Here is an 18,891-nt window from a genome sequence, read left to right on the forward strand (position 1 = left end):
AGGGGGTCCAGTGCTGGTTAGAATAAAGCTGAGAAATGTCCCTCACACTCACACACACAGACACACTGACCAAAGCTGCTCTCCCAGCTTAGGTGTCTGCAGTGGGATTTCCTTTAACAACTTGGCAGCCCTCATAAATATGTCCGCAATCTACTCCTGAGGCCTTCTTTAGATTGAAAGTCAGATTTATGAAGAAACCAGTGAAATACATTCTTTCAAACACAGGCATGCACTCAGAAATAAGAGATGCCATACAGATGGTGGCAAGGGTGCTGGACACGGGCCCAAAACGTCATACTGATGGAAAAGCAATAAGAACGAACTATTAAGCTTTTTATTTTGCAACTTCCTGGCATCCGTCAGACATTACTGAGATCAAAAAAAGAATTTATACCATTCTTGAATGTGTCTCATTGGTATAGCCGCTGGATTGCGAACAGATAGTGCTGGTTCATGTTATATAGTTACAAATGAAATGTAGGCACATGGCAGCCTGTCTCAAATGGCACAGTTTTACTGCCCCTGCTCTGACAAGCTGCCAAAACAAACACTTCTCAGGTTGTAATAGTTTTACAGTTATTATATTGAGGCTGGCAAGGCAAATGCCTCTACAACTCTGAAAACCTAATTTAATTTTCCAAGACCCCCTTTTTAAATGATTTGTCTGCCCAAAGAAACACAGACATCAATGTATCAGGAACATGCAACAGTTTGCTCAGAATCTTCTGCTACTGTGAATTGCTTAGGGACAACATTCTTTGATATTTGAATACATTTTTGAATGATAAATATTACTTTAGTTGTGGATTTTGAGATGTGTTCAGCATAATGATTTTATTGTAGAGATCAAACTTTTTTCATTGCAGCTTTATCATAGATGGCGTGAGGTTTCCCTGTAGAATTCTCTGGTGTTTAATTAAATCCATTTTTAATTAAATCTATTCCTCACCCTACCAGAGATAAGATCCCTGTGTCACTGGATACAACACAAGCCTCAAAGCACGACTGTTCCACTCTCTCTGTTGTTATCATGAAATTCTATGCCTTTTTTTCTTCCAAACATAACATTGCTTACTGCTGCCAATAAGTTTTATTTCAATTTCATTGGTCCATAAAATCTGATCCAAAATGCATGAATCAGTTCTACATTTTCATTCGAAAACTTCTGACCCTGAATTTCGTGGTGAATATAAGAGAAAGACAGCAGCATGCCATCACCCCATTAGAAAGTGTTCTTGGTCCGCCACACCTCAAAATGACCTCCACTTATTTGAACTGCCATTCATTAACAACATTACAAAGAAACAGCTACGTGTTAACACTTTGCTATCTTTTTATATTTTCCCCCTGGTTTCGGGGCACCAGTTATTTTAGTTTCATAGTAGTAATCAGATCCTTAGAGAAGCTCATACGTGCTTTGGATCAAAGATCAAAACTCTTGATGTATCCAAACTTTTCCACAGTGTTCCAACTCTAATTTCCATCAAACATCTTTACAAAACAAAAATAATGGACTCAGAAACCTGATGACCTCCTGCACATATTCAGCTGTATATACCCGTGTTTACTCTTTCAAGAAAACAAGATTTAAGGCCTTTTCACTGGATTATGTTTTAGCCAGATGTTCAGTCTATTACAGACATTTGAATCATCACTCTGTCCAATAGTAAATGGACCCTGAAAATGCTCTGTTTTGATTTGCTCTGTGCTTGTGTGGCATGGAAAGTATTTTGCCTTTCAAGCATTTACAGAAAATGTACTGTATGAGTGCTGGTAGCAGCTGGACTAAAAACAAGGCTATTGGAAAATAAAGGGACAAAAATGTGAAATTAGTACTTTAAACTAAAGGTTATTTCAACAGAAATCAACCTCTCTGACACAGTTTTGTACCCACCAATTAAAGTGTGACAAATTTACAAGCTGACAAAACAGAGTTGAATACAGAGAGGAAATTATAGCCAACATATTACATACTTGGATCCTGATGGACAGCCCTGCTATGGAGTAATTACATTGCCATTGCCAAAACGTCTCAGTCTTCATTCTGCTAATGAGGCTGGACAGCAGGAAATCATGTTTTCTATGCAGCTTTTTTTTAGTGTTTTACAGTCAAGGGAGAGCTGTGCACTTGTTACCATTTAAAACATGACACTATAGTTACTGGCGATTAATGAAGCACTGCCACCGAACTTTGAAGTGGCTGTAACACAAAGTGCCAACATCAACTGGAAAAAAATCTGCCATGTTATAAAGGAAATCACAAGGGCTCACAGACAACACATCAAAAAGGGAAGCAACTATGGCTTTGAACATTCCGTTAGAATGCCTTGTTTTGTTTTTTTTTTTTGGGGGGGGGGCTTTGATGCTTCCAATGGACAGGAAAGTCCACAGAGACAGGAAGCAGAGGGCAGAGAGAGGGGGAACGACATGCAGCACAGGGCCGTCCGATGTGGGACTCGAACCGGGGCCAGCCGCAGCGAGGACCACACGTTTTAACAGGCATTTGTGAATGTTCCATATTGTAAAAATCGAAAAAGAAAATTCTACAGTACTCCCTTGCCCGTGTAGTTAAGTCAGCTATCAGTGAAAGATGTTTTTTGATGAAGTGATTTCTGAGGGATCACAGATCACAGATCTCCAGCTTGGATTTACACCCTTCCTGTGTCAGCACTGTAATTCTTCCACATACTTTTTGATTTTTTGCATTATGGAGGAGACATTTGAAATCTCTTTTGAAGAAGATTGTACTTTATTAGTTCAATATTTCCCCCCTGCTATTATTGACAAAGTGGATATCTTTTGCCATGCTTTGCTCCTCAAGGTCTCAAACTTTTGATGGGTAGGCTACTGCTTTTTTTTTTTGACTGACAACACCATTTTTAAAACCTTAGTAAAGGGCCTGAATAAATGTTCCATTTCATCCTAATTTTACAAAAAGCATTTCTATATTCAGTTATAGTGCAGGTCGCAATTCCTCAATGATGCACAATGAAAGAACAACACTAAAGAAAAGGGACAATATATTTGACTTTTTATTGACTAGATAGTTTATGCTAAATGCTAATCCTCGGAGTGAAGCACAGACTTCAAGCCACTGGAAAGTGCAACTCTACTTTAACATTCTGCATCATGTTAAATAAAGACAAAACACTGATGGCAGAGAACGTTTTAACATTTCTTGTAGGAGCTTAGAAACAATTTAGAAACTGTAAATCTAAAATGACACAATCTGCATAATCCCAAATAATCGTTTGTCAGGTCTATATTTTATCTGCTATGTTGGGCTTAAGTTTTCTCTACTTGGTAGATGTAAGGGTGCACAGAATATTCATTCAAATCTTCATTTAAGCACCAATAAACTTGTTGTTTCCTTCATCTGTAATTTTCACATATAGAGAAATGTGTAAAATTCATAAGGGACAATACTCTGCGAAAACAGTTACACACAAAGGTTTAGATTATTATCTTGAATAGTCCTTTGGTATTGCCAGTTTTAAGAGTATGTTTCAGGTAACTTAAAGGGGAAGTTCGTTTTTTTAAATCTGGACCTTATTTCTGGCATAAAATACGTTCATCTACTCACCGATAACAGTTTGGTGAAAGTTGGCGTCCTTCGGAAGATATTTAGATGACTCGAGATTTGTGTATTTCCATATAATGGGAGTGAACAAGGCATAGACAATGTAGCCTAAATAAGGCATCATCTGTCTTTATTTCACTTATTTCAATACCTTTAAGATGAATTAATGAATGAACACGTACTATTGCACTGTTAGCTCATAGCTGCTGTGTTGTTGTTATTGGTGGCTATTGGGGGCTTATCGGGGGATTTCTACACACCCATCTAGTGGGATGACTTCATCGACGCGTGCCGCTGCAGCACAGCTTATTTACTAATGTTAAGTATTGGTGAAATAAAGACAGATAATGCCTTATTTAGAGGCTTTACTGTCTATGCCCTGTTCTCTCCCATTACATGGATACATGCGGATCTCGAGTAATCAAAATATCTTCCAAAGGACGCCGACTTTCACCAAACTGTTATCGGTGAGTAGATGAACGTATTTTATGCCAGAAATAAGGTCCAGATTTAAAAAAACAAACTTCCCCTTTAATGTGTTTAGTCCAGAAGAAGAATTGCTACTTTGGTGATGAGAGTATCAACATGACGTTAAATGATTTACCAAGACAAATACCTAGATAGTATATTTCATCTCTGTTAAAATTTCAGCCATAATCTAAACAGAAGTCCTCCCTTGTACATTAGTATTAATGTGAGCATACCAACCCTCTGGGCTAATTTGTGTGGTGAGGTTATGTTTGTGGTGGCCACACTCAGCTCACATTATCACAGTTTGGTCGACAACCAATGGAGAAGGAGAAGCAGACATGCTTTTCCTGGATTCAGAACAGTCATAAAATCCTCTGGGCTCCAATTTCGACCACCTTGGCTGTTCACTCCGCACCATGATAAACATTGCCCCAAGATACAGCTCGAAGATTCACTGCTTTTCCAGGAACGTAGGAGGTTGGTTGCAGGTTTTCTCGTTTTTTAGTAGAAATATTTCATCTTGGTGTCAAGTCTCAAAAAGGGATGAGAGTTCTGCTGACTTCTCCATTTCATGTGCCCACTTTTATTCATCCTCAAACCACTGCTGAAGTATGCAAAAAAGGATCGTAGAACACTGAATGTTTCAAAGGAGAGGGCTTGTCTCAAAAATGTAATGCTCATAACATTAGCCGATGGCAGTTCAAAATAATTCATGCATAGACTACTTAACTTTTATGTAAATGTTCATGAGAAGGTAACAGAAAGCTGCTAAGTCTTGAAATATCCTTGCAGGCATTTGTGTACTCTAAGAGTGGAATTGATGCATATACATAAGATCTATGTGATACTGGAGAAACCCTGACCCTGGAGTTTCAAGTTACGCAATATGATATACCTGTGACTAGCAAAACATTTGAAACTCCCGGATCAAAGGTTAAATCAAAGCTTGACATTTTGAATCAGTGGGTTGACATTCAGGTAAGCCTGTTTTCATTTAAACAGCAGATCTATCAAAGTCTGGTCTCAAGATATATGTTTGTGGAAGCAAATAATGGCACAAACAAAGGATTTCTGAGTGCCTCAAAAAGAGTTGTTAAAATGGGGAAATTCAAGAGCAAGAAGTCCAAATTTTCATTAATCCACAAACAGGAGAACACCGAACAGTGGTGTGTGAATGAGAGGGCCGAAATACGAAATAAGCCACTTTTTTACCAAAAAGAATATTATTGTTCATTGCTCTTTGCTAAAGATGAAAAGCGAACCAGGTAAATGTTTTGTGGATCAAAGGCACCAGAATAGAAATTTTAGGTTTAGATGAGATACCCTATATTTGGAAAAAGAAATCCTAATTGTAACGCATGGAGGTAGTAGTATCATAATGTGTGCCTGTGCTGTTGCGTCTGGGTGAGGGGAGATGGAAACCAGTGAAAACTTTTGGACAATACTCATTCCAGCCACAGATACATTGAAAAATAGCACGTTATTTTATACATACCCCTCTGATAACTTCGCCAAGAAATACAGGGATACAACCAGTAGCTGATAGTTCAGAATAATGATTGAACATGATCAAATATTATTGTTCAAATATTACAAAAACCCATCAACATTTAAAGCTAAGAAATGATTGTGTTCTATATTGCTTGGAAGAATTGAAACATTAAATTCCCAAATGATGAGGGGATATATGGATACATAACTTTACATAGAGCAAAGTTAGCCATTTCACTTGTTTGCACTGTAGTAACCAAGCAAATAAGCTGCTGTTTGTAGCCTTGTATGATGATGATAATATTTACGAATGAGTGCATTTACAAACTATCACTTGATTTCTTAGATCTACTTGGAGACTTACAGTGCATTGGGAAAGTGGACAGCCTTGAAGTGTAATCTGCAACATATTGAGAAAATTTTGATAAGCTGTGCTTTTGGTTCTTGAGAGAGAAATCATGACGTTGAAAATCATGTCTATAAAATGTGTCTGAGTTTGAGCTTTCTGTAAGGGCTTCTTCCAATCACCCAACCCAGGTATGTCAGCTCCTCTTTCAAGAGTGTAAAGCGAAGTATGGGACACATGCTAAAGGATCAAATACTGTAAATAAACACTGGCTGCTGTTTATACATCTCACATATGGATTTTAGTGCCTGTGTGATCTCCAAAGACCTTGGGCCCACTCCAGTCAAGCTGAGCTACTCATCCTTTGGTGCAGCACTCCAAGTAAAACAGCGCTGCCTAGCCAAGCAAAACCCACTACAGAGCTATTTTCCACCATCTGTGTGGCCAGGCAAAATACAAGGAAACCATTTACCCAGGCCTTCCCAGATCAAGAAACACTAGATCAGTCAGACTGACGAAAAGGCCCAATCAACACACTGTCAAGGCCTTTCCTATAGTTGCCCTATTCCTCTCAGGGGTAAGTGCAAATCTTCACCTAGCTCATGTCCTCTCTAAGCTGAAGAACTACTTTACAAGCAGACAGGGTGTGTCTGAGCAGTCCGGCTGAACTGAAAACATTTGCTTTTCAACTTGTATCTTTTATTTCTTCCCACCATTTCAGTCAGACACATTTCCCCCATATTGACAACATCCTGTGTTCCCACATGGGTTCAAGACCTTCCAAGTCACTTGCCAGACATTCTCCTTCACTCTGGTGCTGCGCTGACTTGTTGCCAATGTCTGACTTCCACTGCTCACTATGGTACAGTTGGCTTTTTAAAAAAGGTCTGCAACAGGGACTCTTCACCTTAGAGAGGCTATAGTGGCAGGGTCCTCAGGGCCTCATGGAGGGACTGAACTTGACTATCCTCTTTCAAAGGTGACTGAAGAGGACCACAGAACACCCTTTCCCAGCTGCTTAGGTGGAAACCCCACACCAGCTGGGCTCTGAGAGACCAGTCTGCACAGGAAAGCCATGGATTACAGCCTCCACAACCACACCATCATCCGAAATGCCACTGTTACCCTTGGCAGTCTCTACTTTGATAAGGGTCCTCTACAGCAAAAGTGAGAACCCTTCTTACATTTTATTTTCACAGATTAAAGCAAATCAATAAAAATGAATGCTATGTTCTCTCCATTTTTTCATGACATCATGATGTTATTGTCTATTGATAGAACTATTTATTTCATAGATTTGCTGTGCGTTTTTTTTTTCCAGCCCTAATCTTTTACTTGTCTGCAATCCTTGCGTTTAAGTAGCAAACCCAAAGCTTTGCAGAGGACTCTGCCACTGCATGTCCTGCTGTTTTGTGGCAAATGTGATTGAGTTTCATTTCAGGAAATTCTTTCCATGCTGTATTTTCATTCAGGCAGGAGCACGGCTCTGCCTTGAAACTCTGTGACAGCCCTGCTCCAGTGCCCCAGAGGGTGCAATGAAAAGGGTCTTTATCTGCCACTCACTCAGAGTCATTACTGTTAATGACACTGTGCAGTTGAATGAGGTGTGTATCCACCTGCTGGGCTGATGAAATAAAGGCCTTTTCTTGTTAACACATAACCTAGTATTTTATTTTGAATTTTTATTGCTATTGTAAGTTCTGATGGAAGATGCAAAATTTGCATATAGTCAGTTTAACTTTATTTAATTTCCCTGAAGAAACACTGCTAATAAACACACCTCAACACGAATTTCTTTTTGCTCCCAGAGGCAATGAGTCCTTAATGAATTGAGTGTTTTGCCAGGGAGAGTGTTCTGACTTGCTCCTCTAAATACCATGTAATGAATACAATGTATGAAACTGCTGGGGTAACAGCAATGCAGAATCATATTGTAAAGCACAAAAGGTCAAGTTGGCATCGGTGTGAACCAGCAGTGTCAGCTAAACTGTGCACCTAACTGGTACAAATCACTCCACAAGCTGCAGAACTGTGATCATCTGAGACTGCACTTCTACTGGCTGAGGTGTTTGATGAGGGAAATTACACTGACAAGAATGACGTGTCAGGCAAACTGCACAAACTCTACGGAGGGAGAAACTGGGGTTGGGCGTTGTATAAACTAAGCAGCTGATGTGCTGTCAACTCTCCACTGAGCAGTCAGCTGGTGAGCCCTCAAGGTGAAGTAAAAGTAGGCAAAGCAACAACATACTGCCATCACAGTTTTTGCCCCAGAAATGTTAATTACAAGGGAATCAAGGTTAAACCAAAAGTTTGAAATAAACATTTTGCAACACTATCTCCAAAAAAGTTTGATCGCAGCAAAACGCTTAAAAAATTGGGGCAGAGGCATGTTTACCTCTTTCTTGCATCCCTTTGTATTTCAACAACCAGTAGGCTAAGTGTTGTTTAAGAACTGCAGAGTTAAATACAGTAGTTTTAAAGGCTAAATGTTTTCCTTTTCTGGCTTAATGTCATTTGAGCTGCTAAAAATGTTTTTTTGTCACTTTGTACTTGGCCAAAAGGCTTCAATGAGTGATGGGTCTGGAGCGCAAACTGGTAAGAGAAGCATCTTGGACTCTTTTACCACAGAGTCATGGTGTTTTAATTGGTGCAGAATGTGGTTTGCTGTTGTCTTTTTGACATAAGCACAGCCTTCTCAGAGTAACATATTGTCTAGATGAAAGCATATGTTGCTCCAAAACCTGTACACAACACTCAGCAATTTTGGTGCCTTAACAGATGTACAAGATAGCCACATCATGTGCTTTAATGCATCTTCATACTATCACTGAGGCTGGCTTTTAAACTGTGCACTTTTGACAAGTTTGATGGTCCCTCTCATTTCTAGCCCAGACCACAAGACTGTTCTCCGCTTCACCTTGGCCCATCTTAAATGAGCGGCGGGTCAGTTACTGAATATTGCTTACATGCTCATGCTTTGAGATTTCGTCTACTCAATTCCATCTACTCCTAATGTAGCACTGTCTGAGAGTTCAAAGGTTACCCCTTTAACCTCTCGAGGATGCTAATATTTATGCACAATTACCTTGCTGGGCTGCTAACTTACCAAGCTCAGGTTTGCATTAAACCAAATAGGAAGTTGGAAAGCTAACCTTGTTTAGTATCTGCATTTGTTTTGCCTATTCGTTTAAAAAATCTTTGCACAGACTATCTGCACTTTATAGTTTTCAGCTCAGAACTATTATTTTATTCTTTTAAAAGCCTGCCGCAAGTTGCAGGTGAGAAAAAGAGAAATAGAAAGTAGGTGCACAGATGATATTGAAGGCAACAGAGAGGCAGTTGGTGTGTTTGTGCACATTCCTGGAAGCCACAGCTCCTGTTGGCACGTTGTCCTCCTGTGCCTGTTAGCCCTCCCAGCTCCACGTGTTTATGTCTTGAGTTTCTCTCCTTCTCCCTCCCTGTCCAAATATTTTCGAATGCCACTGAAGAATGTTCTAATGTTGTTGAAGCAGTTGAGCGGTCATATTCAATGAGCAGGATTGCTGTTACCTCTTTCTTCTTCTAGTCATACTGATAATGAACAAAAATACATGTGAGCATTTATTATTTTTGTTTTTATCTAATGTGCACCTTACAGGACAGCAAGACTATACAGTATTATAATGATAAAAAAGTGACATGCATTATTTCAATAATTCACGAGGAAATATTTGCTTCAGCATGAACTTGAATTGCTTCTTTATTGAGTTGAAGAATGCTGGCTGGAAATAAAGCTGTGGTGCAATCTGAGGCCCCGGTGGTTATCCAGCGGTGGGCTCCAAGTGGGTCTATAGGGCCCCTCTAATTCAGTCCACTCATATTCTTGCATGTTAAATAAAAAAATAAACAGATATCACACATTCTGGCAACAATGTGACAAGGAAGGTGTAAACGACACAGCTGCAGTGTAGGAGAAAGCCTCACAGAGGTTTGGTAAGCCTCTCAATTTGGATGAAGACAGACACTTGGCCTACAGTGATTACTTACAGGTAAATTAATTGCACTTTTCTCAGTAAATGAGAAACAGATTAGTAGTTCTATTCGTCTGTCATGTCTGTGCACTAAACCATACATTAATGCTACAAAGCTGCTAAGGATATGTCATACAAACAATGCAAAAAAGGAGAGACCACATTCAATGTCACACAGTGAAACTGGGTTTCATGAGAATGACATGAGAATGTGTGCATGGCATGAAAACATACAGGCCAAGTACACACACATCTCCAAATATAGCTGCGAGGGATATAATAAGGTGGTCATGACCCAGTATGAGGCAGTAACATTTACTCTTATAGTAATGCATTGTTTGTTTTAACAGTTTCCCTTTGGGAATGATATTTTGATTTCGCTATGAATCCTTTGAAATGAACACTTTGTAAAGCCTGGTTTCATATGAGCAGAGATAATTATTTTCATGTTAAAAAATCAGTCACAAGCACTGTGACTGAGTTAGAAACAACACAAATCAGTGTTGTTACTAACTATTATTCATAATAGTTAGTAACAACAGTAATAGTTAACAGGTACATGTGGTGAATTAGTGGTACATTAGATAGTCAGATCCGTGTATTAGTAATTAGTTTTACCAGTCGTGATTAAGCATCTATTCATATCCCTTTAAGTCTCACTTCTGCTTTACACCTCTTTTCTGTAGTTGTATTTACACATAACAATTTAGTAAGTTTGATGACCTGAAACATAGCGTAAAAGATAATATCTGCCTGTTTCTTGTTCATCTTATTCCTTTGCATGGGACTGTGCATAATTGAAGACAATGAAAAACAAAGCTCATGTTGTGTAGTTGAGGACGGGACCCATAAGCAGCGGCTCTGGTTAGTTTTAACAAACAAAGAAACAAATAAATAAGGTTAAGTCTGTTTTCCCTTGAAATTTGACACAAGACAGCAGGTAGAAGGACAGGTAAGGACTCAGAGACATCACTGTGCAATTGTTCCTGTGTCTGTCCAGGTATGAACTGACTGATAGTAATGGATCTGATCTTTGTAGGTTTTCCCGGGTGTGGTCATAGCAGTAAAGGTGAGTATTCAGGTCACAGATCCTCCAGGTGAGTACAAGCATTGGAGTAGGACAGGCAGGTGAGTAGACAAAGTAGACAAAAAACAAGATTTAAGTCAGAGTTTCAGGATTTACCTAGACCAACAGTGTACTGTCTGGTAGACCTAGTAAAGAGCAATACCAGGACTGATTAACTGTTGGGAGGATGACGAAATAATAATGAATCAAAGCATAACATCAATAGTAAAACATCAGAAATAGAATAGATTAAAATAAGGCTAATTTCTTTGCTCAATTCTAAAACTGGTAAGAGGAGTTGTAATTTCTCAGAAACATGCATGGTAAATGCATGCTTGGTGTAGAAAAAATGTAATAACCTGACAAAATGTTTATGTTTACTTGATAATTTATCAACTAACTGGTCTGGATCTAGTAGTGAACATTGATTTATAACACTCAGCAGATTTCATGTCCTCAGACAAGCTTCCTTCGTTCCCACACTCCATCTGTCTCCTCTGAACCAGCAGAGGCGGAGAGGACACATCTGCTGCAGCCATGCAGATACGTAGCTGATGATTACTGCAGGTAAACTCTCTTATTACTGCCCTGAAAATGACAGACTCCAGTTGCCAACCGGGACAACAATATTTCACAGTCACTGCACATTCATTTCAACATTCTGATAAACATGGTAGAAAGGTTTCAACATATTGAATATTGAAATGTCTGTGGAAGTAAATAAACTGTGAATTTGCAGGTAATATGATGTGTGTGCACAGCTGGCACTTTCAGTATATTTTGGTCTATACACTTGGCAAATTGCACTTTGCAATGAGCAGCTCTTGGACCAAAAGGTGCCTGCTCTGGACTGTTTCAAAAGTAGCCAACAACCTAATGTGGGATATTTACCTTTCACTCTAAAACCAGAGAAGGGCTCGAATCCAGCACTGGCCTATTTGTTTAGTGGTTGTTTAGTCAGGTGAAAAAGCTATAATTAAGTCTTTTTCTGCAAACTCAGAAGGCCACTTATACTATCATGGAGCTATGAGCCTTTAAAAGCTGTGACTTGTAAAAACGGTGTGTAACTGCTCATACAAAACAAGCTGTGCAAAGAAGATCAAAATCATGAGCTACAAATGTGAGAAATTGGATTGCTCCAGCTCTTGATCTCTATTTGGCAGCCAATTAGCATGCAAAGTTGATCAATGATCTATTGTATCAATAAGTATATGTCTTAAGTCCTTTGTTGATGCTACATAATGATCTGTATTTTTTAAACAAAAGCTCCCTAATCAACTAGCAGTCGTAAACTCCTTTAATGAACCACTTTACAGGAGTTTTTCTTTACAAGTTTCCCTAAACTCCCTAAATGTCGAGACGGGCCCACACGTCCAAGCGCTGGAAAAAATCCCACAGAAATACAGCAATATTTTATGAGAACAAGCAGAGTCTTAACAGACAAGCTGTCAGGGACATTTTCCACCCTACACATCAGCCACGCAGGAAACTGCAATGAGCAACAAAGCAGCTGGTAAAGTTTACAGGCCTGCAGCAATTTATTCATATATTAAAAGAGAAAAACTTTGAAGAGGGTGTTCACTTGAAGTCATACAGGACATGGTGCCTGTGCTGGGGGAGTTTGACAGACATGGGGGAGAGACAGTGGGGAAGCCACCTTTTCATATTTGACATCAGAAAAGTTCAGACAATATGAATAAAGTTGTAAAAACATATACATGTTGAGTTAAAATTGTTAAATTTCCAACAAACTGGTGCCAAACAATATGCTGGCGTATAATCTAACCCTTATTAAGGGTGATTTAGTTTCCTTGTATGTAAGCTTTTTAATTACAATCCAAAAAAAGGCCCTTATTCACTGGCATATCCCCTGTTGTAAGCCCACACTGAGATAATCAAAATGTGAAACGAGTATGTGCCGCATTGGGCAGTTTACATCCACTCTCCTTCTCCAGGACTGATGTTGAGAGATGCTGTTGATTGACCTCAGATATGAACGTGACCTTCCCTCTCATTTGATCCTCTCCAGGCTCACAGACTTGACAGAGACACCCACACTGCTGTGCACCATTTGTCATGTGTCTTTCAGGGGTCAAGAAGTCATCCTAATGAGTCCATCATTGACATTTGCTTGTGACATTCATTGTGACATAAACAAGCATTAGTAGAACAAAAAGGAAAAACACTAAGATAAAGTCTGAACTAATTCAGAAACATAACCTCACATCTACCGGTCAAACTGGGACAAAATGTTGCACTACTCTCTTGTACATCACATTGATTTCAATAATTACTTTTACCAAAAGAAAAAAAACTGATGTTTCTGGCAGCCTCAAATATTTGCGTGCTAAGAGCTAAACTGAGATGGAAAAAAAGCCCGGCTTAATTTTTGCCTCAGAGCCACTAATATTTCTGTCAACTTTGTATTAGCTCAATCTTAGAAAAAGATAAATAAACATTTTCCTTACAGCAAGTTAGGTCTTGTTGATTGTTCAATACCATTTTTTCCATTCTCATAATTACTTTACCTTTGCACTCTCTTAAGATGTAGTAGAAGTTAAACAGCGTGTTTTCCATCTCTTTCTAGCTGTTTTAGAAGCCTCCTACCAAATAGTTTTATGCGTCTGTGAGATCTTTGACCTAAAATAAGACCCTGCTCCTCACAAGCGTGCCTGAACATATACTCTGTAAACCACACTGGCTATTTGGCAGAGGCATGTCTGCATTCATCTGTAAGAGTCCTCAGACTGCTGAATCACACAAAGCTATAGACGGCACTATAAAGAGCTATAGCTGCCAACATAAAATGTTGGATGCAAATAAGGCAATAAAATATATTGCTGCTGCGGTCTTGGCTTTGATGCAGTTGAGTGTCCTTGTTCTGAGTCAGACAAACAGAACGGTTACCGCAGACTGCACCAACAGCAACAAATTATAAATTGTATTCACATAGCTGTTAGAGTTTGCCATTTATTTTGTAAGCATAACAATCTTTAGGAGCTCAAACTGTGGCCTTAGCACTTTTGTGGCTAAAACATAGCTTAAATTTTGAGTTTGAATTCAAATATGAAATCTCCCCCTGCATGTTTATACAGGTGCACACGTTATGTGTGTGTTAAGCCCACTGTGTGATTGAGCACTGACTCACTGCTGCCTCTGTCCTGAGACCAGGACGCTGAGCAGCAAACAGACCTCAGACACAAGCCAAACATATAATGGTCCTTAGCTCTGCATGAACTCTTTGATTGATCAAATTCAGTTATGTTAAGATTTCTGAAGTTAGAATTCCACACGTTGCAAAATCAGGACACATGTTGACACGGAGCATATTAATCATGTAAAATTTGTATAGAAGTCGTTAACAGCTTTAGCTCAGTTACCAGCCATTAAACAGCAAGAGGTTTGTTAAAACACAGGTAGAGTAACGGGCCATCAGTTTGGTAAACATCAGCATGAGTGGGTCTGATAGGAAAAGGAAAAGGGGGTGTCTGGTGTGTCAGGAGCATAACAAATGCTCAAATTAGGGGTTAGCTTACAATAACCCCTGTGCCAATTCAAGCGTATTAAAGTCTTATACATCACAAGTGTGTCGATGCCCCCCTCCCACCTCAGAGCAATGAGCCCCTGCTATGAGACTTCCCTGTTGCGTGCATGAGTGTTGCAGTTACAGTTTTTCTGTGTCGAGGAGGCTGTGGGCTCAGACAAATTATGAAAAAGGACACTGTTACTCAGATATTTATTGATATGTCAACTCAGGAAGTAGAGGAGGGATTTCATTTGGCAAAACATGTATTACAGCAGGGCGCAGGAGAGAGCAGAGCTACGGGTTGCAAACTGCCTATCACCAGAAAAATCACTGAAATATCTCTGCTGCAGTGGTAATTTTAGCATTTGAAACTAACATTAACCCCAAGTTCCAAAGTTAAGCTAGCCAAAACCAAGGAAAAACTTAATGTAATTAACCGTTATTCTGTTGGTCTCTTCGCACTTCACAGTTTCCTTTGAACTGAATATATCTGCAGCCTACTCTTTAGAGTCTTTGCACTTCACAGGGAACTATGGGGCAACTGGAACACACCCTTGAAGGATGTACTGTACTGAATCTGAAGCCTACTGGATTAATATCTATTTCAAACAAGCCTGGGAGAGGAGAGGAGATGAGAGGGGATGAAGCTTATACTGACTCTTGGCGGGTAGACCAACATGAGGGAGATGCACATATCTTTACAGTTTTGAATGGCTTTGTGTGGTCAGTACTTTAAGTGTCTCAGCACTAATTCCATGCAGGCCACTAGGTGTCTCCTGTTACTGCTTACAACCCTCTGCAACAGACATGCATGGTGAGCCTCAGTTTAGTACCAAAGTACATGCACAAGGTATATAAAATAACAAATAATGCAAGAGTTATATGGAGTTCACAGCAGATCACATACCATATAAATCAAATATTGACACAATATCTGACACAAGCTACTACAGGACATTAATAGAATTTAATTGCCTGTCAGGACTCAGTTAAAAGAACATAGTATTTAAAATCAGATGAGTGCCTGGTGGCCAAAAGACCCTCTAACTCTTGGTATCCTAAACCTCTCACTGAATACACACTTGATGTTCTACCTGTATATAAAGTTGCCAGAGAGCATAGCAGACATCAGTCCAGTATGAAAATGACACAATCTTTTTCTGAAACTGTCTCACTGATATTTTGCAATAGGGAAACAATTTAAAGGCCTATAGGGTGACTTTATGAACCCTGGACCATAATTCCAGTCGCACAGAGTCTCTTTGGTAGCAAAAATAAACATAGGCTGACACAGCTGATATTGGCAGACATGTAACAAAAATATACAAACTGACACAAATGGAGCATTGCATCACGAGTCTCTTTCTGTCTAATCGTTCTGTCCTGTCATCCTGAGCCTCAGTCTGTCCCACTCAATTAAAACGCTTTATAACCAGGGCCATGAACACACATGCAGCCTGCTCACCACATCTCTCCTTCATCCAACTATTTCACTTCTAAAATGTATCCCCCAGCCTCCTGCATTAGCCATGGTTTTATACTTTATTTATTCAAATGTACTGAATTGTTTGACTATATGGCAATGAGCTCCACAACTCAATGGTTTTCCTAAGTTTAAAGAAAGTCAAGGAAAGAGTCAAATCTCAGGCCAGGGCAACGGTCTGTGTCATGCTCAGATTATTGCAGAGCATCACTCGTGCACTCGTCATCGCCAAATACAAATACATGTCAGGTTAAATCTGACATAGTGTCCTGATTGAGATGGACAATGCAAACAAAAGCACTCAATGCATAGGCCTATGCAAGCTGATCCCCTCAGATACAAGTGAATTGAGTTCTTTTAGCCATACTGCTCACCAGTCCACCTCCCATCTGTCTCCTTCTTGGCTGTTTAATGCCTGGGAGTGGTGTGTGAACCTGTCCTCATGCCAGCTTCCTGCACAGCAGCTTTGAGAGCTCTACTGCGTCTTAATGGTCTAATTTACTGCTCAGTATTTGATGGCTGCCTGGCAGTGAGGGGTTCCCACACCTGTAAGCTTGACAGGGCGATGAGGCTGATTAGTCCTGGCAGAATTTAGACGGCCTCGGTTGGACAGGGAGCAGTCGTTTATTGCTGTGAAGCTATTCTGTTCATGGCCACAAGCACTGCTGCTGTCCCCTCTACACTTTCTGGAACAAGGCCAAGCATTTTGGGTGTGTGTACGCTTGTTTTCATGGCAATAAAAAGCTGTATTCTGACAGAGTGGCGTGGCTGTCCAAAAACAAGTGACAAATGAGCTCAGAGAATGATTGGTTGGGTTTTGAGTCTTGGGTTTACTCCCTTTGACTAAAAGTGTAGATTTATGGCTATGCAGGCAAACCTCTACATCAGGAACTGGACAAACAGCGTCATGGAGTTGCAGTGACACTTGGTGGGGGCTAGAAGTGAGGCTAACATATATCAAAATTTGTCACAAAATTCAAACATATGTCAAACTATAAAATGGTCTCCTTTAACTAAGATTTGATCTTGAAACAACTCAACATCTCTGGTTTGACTTATATCAGATGTTAGGGGTCTGTTGTGGCTGAATAAGTGACCCTTTTCCCACCTTTAACGTGCCTCTTTGAAATGTTCAGTATTCAGAATCATGCATTTTTCTTGCACTTTTTTCACGTCACAGAAGTCGTCCAGCTGCCTTGTTGCTAGTCAGCAACACGTTTTGACAGGCACATACTCCTCATCTCAGCTGACCATTTGACAGATCCTGACTGTGCATTTGTATGAGCTGACGAAAACTGGAAACCAAACTCTTGAACTGCATGTGGTTTAACATTGCAGCAACCATAACCACCACGAGCCCTGCAGCAGATGGGGGTCTGGACCGTTTACACTGAATCACAGATGAGCCCATCCAAAAGTAGCTCTAGAAAATTGGTGGCAGCTGTTGAGATCATCACAGATTTGAGTTGCAAAATTTGAATGTTCGTTTTTGTGATTAAATTGGGTTTTTTTCTCTCATGTGTTCACTATTCTTTCTGCAGCATGCTAAAGTAACATGTTGTTGCTGGAAGTGTTTTAGGAGTGTAAAAAAAATCTTTGAGGCTAATAGAGCTAAGATCTTGTGTCTAGGACTATGAGCAGGGCTCCTTCCTGTCTCTAACAGGATGTGGGGTATCCTGTCTGGCAGCAGCAGAGAAGGGCGCCCAGCTTCAAAGGCTGGAGGAAGTGGTCAGGGGATGAAGAGAGGTAGGCAGGACAGGGGGAAGAGGCACGCAAGGCCAGAGATTTAGCCCTGCAGCAACAAATGACTTTCAAAGCTCCCTTTTTAAAAAAAAGCATAGCAAATTCAGCTGTTGCTCAATAAACGTACAGTATAAATCTTGTGGAGGTTTTTTCTTTTGCAACATAATCTTTAAGCAGGAAAAATGTCAAAATCACATATTGACATTTTAGATATTAAGTGAAGTACATATGCACAGTGTACAATACTATATTCCCCCCAAATGTTGTTAATGGTTCTACATTGCAAGTGGCTTCAGTTTCCTTCCTACAGACCCTTGTTCTATTCACAAGCGAGGGGTCTGTCTGAAAGACGCTTTCAAATCTTGACTTCAGAAGTATGTGCAGTTGGCTGAGGGAGACGCACCCTGTTCCACTGGCATCTGAGTCATGCCATAGTCAACAGTGAATGTGTGAGGCATGCATGTTGCACACATACCCCCAGCCACTACAGCAACTAAGGGACACTAAGAATGACAAGTTAACCAGGGAAGAAGAGAGGGAGTAGATTTCCCTGTTCCAACTTTAACACATGTGACTTTCCAATCATTGCACAGTCCTGTGGTATTGTTCTCATCCTGCTGGCTGACATGCATGAGATCAAAGGCTAATTCTGAGAGAAACACAAGAGAAATCAAGTAATTATCACTTACAAGATGAAACATCTTTGCTTGTCTTTGTTGTAAACCCCTTTTCCTGTCCACATATGCTTGACATTAGCTATCCTGTTCCCCACATAGTTAAGACATTGTAAGACCACTAAGAGGGCCTTACTAAAAGGAGGCCTGAGGCACAAGATAAGCTATTTATAGACCTGGGTCTATAGCGGCCACTAATTAGTCAGGTTTCTTATGGAAGGGGAGTACAGTGAAACGTCAGGGGAGGTGGTCCACGTCTCAAAAATTAGCCAATTAGGCTTGTTCAGGATTTATAACCTTTAAGTATGTTTCCAGAAAAAAAATCAAGAATATAGAATCTCCATTATTCATGAAAGCAACTGCATGTGTAGAATCAAAATGTTATCCATCAAGGTAACAGTAGCGTAGCAGAAAAAAATGATTTTAGCTTTAAGGATGCCCCACGATGGGTCATTTTCAAGAACATGAACAAACAATCTATAACTCTGTAGGCATTTG

This window comes from Odontesthes bonariensis, chromosome 6, assembly GCF_027942865.1.
Source record: "Odontesthes bonariensis isolate fOdoBon6 chromosome 6, fOdoBon6.hap1, whole genome shotgun sequence".
Classification (NCBI taxonomy): Eukaryota; Metazoa; Chordata; class Actinopteri; order Atheriniformes; family Atherinopsidae; genus Odontesthes; species Odontesthes bonariensis.